Source organism: Cantharellus anzutake (genome assembly GCF_015039405.1).
Source record: "Cantharellus anzutake strain C23 chromosome Unknown EI90scaffold_217, whole genome shotgun sequence".
NCBI lineage: Eukaryota > Fungi > Basidiomycota > Agaricomycetes > Cantharellales > Hydnaceae > Cantharellus > Cantharellus anzutake.
In genome coordinates this window covers 94,205-101,980 of record NW_024067167.1, presented here as the reverse complement: position 1 = coordinate 101,980, position 7,776 = coordinate 94,205, and positions in this window count along the sequence as shown.

Below are 7,776 nucleotides of genomic sequence, written 5' to 3'. Positions count from 1 at the left end.
TTCATCCGTAGGCTCTCCTAGTCAGTCACGAACTCATACGCGTCGCAATCCTGTGGCAGGAACTCTGGCATGAAGGGCTTGAGGAGGCATCTCGACTGTACTTCAACGACAAGAACCCTGAGGGCATGATTGCTGTTTTGGAGCCACTTCATGAGAAGCTTGAGGCAGTGAGTGATACAATTTCCCCCGCTTCTTTACCTAATGACTGGTGCCAGGGCCCGGAGACAACTCGTGAGACCTCCTTCGTTCAAGCCTTTGGGAAGAACCTTCATGAAGCTCGGGAAGCATGCCGTCGCTTCTTGATGTTCGGCGACATCAATGAAATCAACAAAGCGTGGGAAATATACTATGGTGTATGGTTGCAGCATGTAGTTACTGCGCACTCTGACTCATTTTCATTTAGGTCTTTAAAAAAGTTGAGAAGCAACTTCCAATGCTTACAACTTTGGACCTTCAATATGTTTCGCCGGAACTCCTGAGGGCTCGCAATCTTGAATTGGCAGTGCCTGGTACGTGATTCGTCCGATTCCTTTGGAACGGGGCTTACTCGCTACGGCAGGTACATACCACAGTGGACGTCAAACTGTCACAATTGCCAATTTCGCCCCATCTCTCGCTGTGATAACCTCCAAGCAAAGACCGAGAAGGTTGAGTATCAAAGGAAGCGATGGACGTGATTATCAATATGTTCTCAAAGGTATAATCTCTATTTTTTCTACTCGCCGTGAGCTAATATTTCATTCAGGTCACGAAGACCTCCGACAAGATGAGCGGGTCATGCAGCTCTTTGGCCTTGTGAACACATTGTTATCCGTGGATACGGAGAGCTTCAAACGGCATTTGCATATTCAACGGTATCCAGTCATTCCTCTGGCACCAAATGCTGGCTTGCTCGGCTGGGTTCAGGATAGCGACACTCTCCATATCCTCGTCAAGGAGTACCGTGACAGTCGAAAAATTCTCCTCAACATCGAATATCGCCTGATGCTTCAGGTATGCGATTACTCGGGCTGAAATTCTCACTCCTAACGCTTTACACCAGATGGCACCAGATTATGAAATCCTTACTGTCATGCAAAAAGTAGAGGTTTTTGATTATGCACTGGATAACACGACTGGTCAAGATCTTTATCGTGTTCTATGGCTTAAGAGCGCAAATTCGGATGCTTGGTTGGATCGTCGCTCAACGTATACTAGGTCATTGGCTGTTACAAGTATGGTTGGATATATCCTTGGACTCGGTGACCGCCACCCCTCCAACCTTCTTCTCCATCGAGTCACTGGAAAAGTAGTTCATGTTGACTTCGGTGATTGCTTTGAGGTGGCCATGAACCGTGACAAATTCCCCGAGAAGGTGCCATTCAGACTCACCAGAATGCTCACTCATGCCATGGAGGTAGGTGTAAGTGTTGCGATGAAGGATGGTCGTTATCTAAGCCTCCCTTGTGCCCCAGGTAAGCGGCATTCAAGGCAGTTACCGGAATACGTGCGAAATCACAATGCGAGTCCTACGAGACAATAAAGACTCTCTTATGGCTGTTCTTGAAGCGTTTGTATATGATCCTTTGATCAATTGGCGATTAATGCAGGCGGAGGATGCCCGTCACGCTCCTGCTGTTGAAAGTGCGACTGCCCCCTTCAGTTTTCTGCATTCTCTGACTAGCTGACCTGGGAAACAGGTCAGATGCCCAAAACTTCGTACGCTCAGGGACCCAATAGGAAAGTGAAGGCCGACGAGAAGGAAATTTTCAATGGTGAGTAGATTACTTGTCCTCATGCTCAAGTCTTATATGGATTTATCCCAACACAGAAGGGACGGGCGAAGTGGGCACCAAGCTTGAAGTGCGAAACGATCGAGCATTGGCTGTTTATAATCGGGTCCAAAACAAACTCAATGGTATTACTTCGTGCTTGTATTGAGACGTCGTTTGGCTGATCAGAAGCCGCAGGCCGAGACTTTAACCCCGACGCCGTCCTCCCCGTCTCAAATCAAGTTGGGAAGCTGATCGAGCAAGCGATGTCTTTAGAGAATCTATGCCAATGTTTCCATGGATGGTGCGCTTTCTGGTAGTTTTCGGGGGTAATTATTTCATTATTTGTTGCGTATGCACTGCTAGCACGTAACTTAACTTGTACTGTACAATAATAGTTGTATTACATGAGCATGGGAAAATTCTAGGGAGGAATTAGGGAATAACACCCAATCAGTCGAAGAGAGGCCTGAATTGCTGAAAGAACCCCTTAGTGCTGGACTGCAGTGGTTTGCCAGGTGAGCCATACCTTCCCGTTCTTGACAGCCACACGGAAGACTTGCGATTGCATAGGAATCTGAGTAGCGGGGAACGTATCATCGTCGTCTTGGGTTGGGTTGTCACTTCGCATCCCTCTTGCATCAGGGACCCGGTAGGATTGGCCCGCTGCGTTGATTGCCAGATTGTCCGCATTGTCCAAGCCGTCATCCGGCCCACAGGCATTGACGACGTTCATTAGAGCGTCAAATTCCTCTGGATTCATGTTTTCAATGCCTAGTCCGGCGTCCACGATGCGCTGTACCTCAGCTGGGGCTAGTTGGGAAAGTGGTGGCGACCTGACGCGTTGGGTTTGTACTAGCTGTTCGCCTTGAGAGGGTTCAAAGAATAGCGGTGGACGGTGCTGCGAAGTTTCCGATACGGAATAACGCTGAGTTTGGGATTGTAAGTGAGGTCGAGGTCGAATGAACGCATCTTGTAGCTCAAAGGTTTCGTCTGGATTGAAGGCATCGTTAGATTCCCCATTGAAGTCTAAATCATTTTCATATAAGCAATTCTTCGCCGCTTGCTAACTCGGGAAAACCAAAAACCTCTGCCAGACCTGTTTACGAGTGGTTGGCTCTGTCGATCAGATACATCATTTTGAGATGGGATATTCCAGCCATCTGGTCGATTCTTTCGTGGTTCAGTGCCCGGTTCATCCACTCTTTTTCGTTTCCTCGCAGATCTAGCAACTTTCCCCGAGCCCCTTACTGTGGAGGTAGGATTGAAGTCGGCAGGAATGGTTGAAATAAGGAAAAGCGACTCTTGATCCTCAGTCTGGATCTCCATCGAAATCGGTTTCCCCGGTTCCATAAGGACAATATTTATAGGCAATGAGATAGAATCGGCTAGAGCAGTGGCTGCCTATTTAGAAGTCAGCTCATGGCCATGGAAGTAACCAATTTCCTCACGTTAAATTCTCGAAGATGGAAACAAAGGGAAATGGGCGGATCTTGAATAGCATAAACGTCAAAATCATCAGCATCAACTCTAATCTCGGTAGCGATATGGGCATCTGATGAAATTAATTAGATCCTTCAGAATGGGACGAATGGATCTACTCCAAAACCTTGACGCTTTCTGGTAGTCCTGTCCGCGGTCTTTACAGATACATACACCGCCTCGAAGTGCCATTCGAGCTGCGCGTCGATTTTGGCTATTCCACTAAAGTGATCAAGCAGGTCCTTTACCACTTGCGGACCAACAACAATCCGGCATCGAGAAGGATCCGAAGAGTCTGGGATGTGTGGAGTGATTGAGGTCGGATCTTTCAGTGAAAGGCGGTGGGTTTTGATAATGCCTGGTGAGACGTATGATAATGTTAGATCTAGTAATTGGGAAGGAGCGGGAAACCCCTTACCGTGCTTGCAGTGCATTCGAACCAGCAGGACACTTGATATTGATGTATTTGTATCCTCGTGCATGTCCACGAGCGGATCTCTTATTACAAGCTCGCACTTATCGACTGCGTCAGCAACAGACCTGTGTCTAAAGATTCCTAGCATGGGCTTCGTGTTGAATTGTTGGCCATCCGTATTGACTGACATAATGAACGAGGCTCTTGCCCACGCACCTTCACCGACACGTCTCCTTCGATTTTATCACCCCCTCCAGCAGATTCATCCCCGTTATCAGCATCCCGCTCGACTTGTATCGCAGCTGTTACATCATAGCTATCGAAAAAACCAGGAAAGAATACTATTCTTCCGTATGCGCTCTTTGACGAATTGACAGCAGAGAGAGTGAGTCTGGCACCGCGAACACAGATGGTGATGTCGTCGCTATATTTAGAGAGACAGGCAAGCGCGCGACTGAATGGCTTAATGCCAAACTGCGGTATCACTGCCTGCATAGTAACATGAACGACACAGGGTATAAATCTGCCATGATTCTTGTGGCTGTGTACCATCCCGATGACTGGATACAGCAAAATGTAGAATAGAATAATGATGATTAGGCAAGACTCCAGCCTCTATGACTTCGTAATAATAATATATAGAAATGATGATAAGACTTGTATGGCGCATCGATCCTAGGTAACAGATAATCAGCAAGAGATGTCAAAATACCCTCAGTCCCTTCAGATCCGACATCTCTTCCACCGCTCCGCTGCGGTCATTTCCCCCTGCCTCCTGATCAATGTCCATCGTACTTTCGGTATCTCTGCCACCGCGAAAGCCCCGACCAAGAAGCGATCCGAAAAGCTCATCGATTTGTTCCTCATGCCACAATCCACGGGGCTGTACAGGAACCATAAAGTTCTGGAGCTTTTCGTGGACTTGGTATCGAAGTTTGCGTCCCTTGGAAGCCTTTGTGTCGACAATTTTCTTCCTAGCCTTCGCCTCTTTTCGTCTCTCCATGTAGTCGGGGGCGAGATCTGTGGCAGCAGTCGAAAGTTCAGGTGGCAAGCTGCCGTACAAAAGAAACACGTACCGTCTTTCCCCGCCTTGGAACTGATCACATCCCTCACCATTTCTTGATAGAAATCTGTGTCATCAAAGATTTCGGCATCACCTTCTGCGCCAGCGCCTGCCTGGCCCCCTGCAGCAGCCTCTCCGATGCGTCCACCATGTGAACGCTTGACTCTCGTCCTACCAAGAGCCTTCGCTCGTCCAACACTCCCCTCGATAGACTCTTGGATTAGCTCAACAGCAGTCTTTGGAGTCGAGGACTGGCCTGAATGCCGGAAGGAGGCTTTTTTGGTGGGGAGCAGAGTCGCCGGCGAGACGGCGTTTATCTTGTTAGACCACTTTGTCAGGGTTGCAAGTAGATAGGAATGGGCACTGTATATATCAGTAAGGCTTTCAGTCAGTGAGAGGGTGGGTGGACAGGACGCACGATGCTTGGAGCTTTGCCGCATCCTCTGATGCAAGTGTCACTTCTTCGTTCCGCGAAGTGCCATCATTCAGTTTGCGGCGCTTGGATAGAGGGACTTGGACACCATGATCCTTAAGGAGAGCCTGATGGGAATGTGAGAGATGGCGGCGGAGTCGCCAGTGAGAAGGCGTACGGCTTGTAGGTCGAGAAGATCATACGACAGTGCGATGGCCTCTGCAAGAAAGCCTTCTGTAGCCTTTTTTCCCTTTTCTGAAGATAAGTACGCGCTGATCGACGTGGGCTGAGGACGAGTAAGACATCATTAAGTTCTAACTGAACAGTACCACTCACATTCGGTAGCTTGTTCGCAACGACGGTGCCTTTCTGTAGCCGTATTCGGGCATTCATAAAGGTATCCCAGATATTCTGTACCAGTGGGGTAAAGGGAGGTACTGGGGAGCAAGAGGAAGACACACGAGCTGTTTCAAAATGGCCTGACCCTTAAGCCGGTCCTGGTTTCGATTGTGTTGAAGCATAGATGCCAGATCTGACTTTTCCTGGAGAGAATTTACGGAAGTATCATTTGGGGGTGTAGGTGGCGGGTCGACGCCTTCCGATTCCTGAGCTTCTGAGGCACCTCTGCCTGGTACGTCTGAAACGCCTTCATGTTCCGAAAACCCTCCATCATTGTCAGCCGAGCTATGGGAAAAGACGCTTCCGATTTCGCTGCCATCGCCTTCTTCAAGAGAAGAGATAGCAACAGAACCTTCGCCTTCCCCCTCATCGTCGTCCTCATCCTCACTCTCATCATCATCTCCTTCCTCTGCCTCATCATCAAATACATTCTTTCTTGAGATGCGAACCCCCTTATATTTAGGATCAATGAGGGCGCCTTGAGCCTTTCGGATCGCAGAGGTTCTAGGAATCTCTGGTGAAATTGTGACATGAATTGGTACCGACGCTGACTTACCCCACGTCTACATAGTGGGATCGTGCAGCACGTAATCGTTCTACAACATCCTCTTGCTCATCGGAAGATTCATCGTGGTGGTAGTCTTCTTCTGGGTCAATCTCTGTGCTGAGAGGATAAGAGAGAAGGAATAATAAACGCCGTCAGGGCCACAAACTTGCCTTTCGGTGCAGCATCTGCTAGCTGGGAAATTTGTTGGGCAAGTGAAAGCTCTGAATCCCTATTAGTGCTATTCGGGTGGACCACAACGGTACTCGCATACTTGGCATTTTCTGTCCCACTGGCAGGCAAAGATTGGGCCCAATTGAGTTCGAAGCACGGAAGCAAAAATTTCCCAAAAAAAATCTGTCCTCACTCATCACGACGTTGTCGACGTTTCGACCGTTCGATAATTTTGCTCATAACCACGCGAAAGCCTTTCACTGTAAAACTAATGTACAATTTATTTCCGACATGGTCAAACCAGCAAAGAATCAAAGTAAATATCCGACTTGCACCTAGTGTCCATGCGAATTAACACCGTCGCTATTTTCTATTTCTTACTTTTCTCTCCTGACAGACACCTCAAAACCGACTGCGCATTCGCAGAATACTGATCCCATTACACCAAACCGGCGCACCAGCACTGTGATGTCTGTGACGTCTGCTTCAGACTCGCTGGTTGTTGCAAACATACCAGGCGCGAACGAGTTGGGGGACGTGTGCGTCACCTGTGAGGACGAATGCGTCTGCGGTGCCGCCAAGTCAACCAGTCCCAAGAAGCTCGTACCAGACTTTCCTTCCACCATAATGGCGCGACATGCACCAGCTCAGGCCAAGCTTGAGCGATGTGATTCTCCAGGAAGCGACCTAACATCGCTCTCCTCTATTCCATCTGACCCCCCACCGCTTAGGACCGCTGGTTTTAAATCTTCCAGTTCCACTCTGTCGGGCCTATCGAAACGGCGACGGGGGCTCACCAAGGCTGATGCTCTTGCACACAAGGCACTTTCAGCAAACAACATCCAGTCACATAAACCCATGGTTCCATTTTCAGCTCCGACTACTCCTCGCTCTCGGCCACTTGCTCGATCTAAGAATGCTGATGCTCGTGCAGCCCCGTCTAAATTGTCTCGACAAATTCGGAATCCAGCTAGGGCAGTATCAAGGCTTTCCAACCGTGGTGGCAGTCAGTCGTCAAATACAGGCGTACCCAATCGACCCCTCACTCGTTTGACTCAAAAATTTCTTCCACACGTTGACGAATTCTCTGATTTTTCAGACCAATTTCCCATATTCTTGCCTGCATCCGTCTTGGACAGCGATTCGTCAGAGGATGACTCTGGTAACTCCCTCTCTTCCTCCTCATCTGAACGTTCGGATGACTTGGACAGTGTAATCGAGGCTGAGGAGACTGAACTCATTGTGGCTGAAGAGACCCTTGCCATGAAAAAGCTCCGCATGAGACGTGAACGCGAACGCGAGCTTCGCCTCAATGGGAATGGTAATCCCGAAGGAGGTAGACGATGGGATAAGGTCAATTGGAACCATGAACGACGTACCGGGAGCGTCAGCATGGATGGTTCCTCCGTCCTGACAAGTAGTTCTTCCTCATCAGACGACTCCTCTACATCGGATGCGGACGACGAGAATGGTGAAAATGGTGAGGCCGGTGTGGACGATGACGAAGACGAAGAAGACACATTCGGGGCTCCGTTT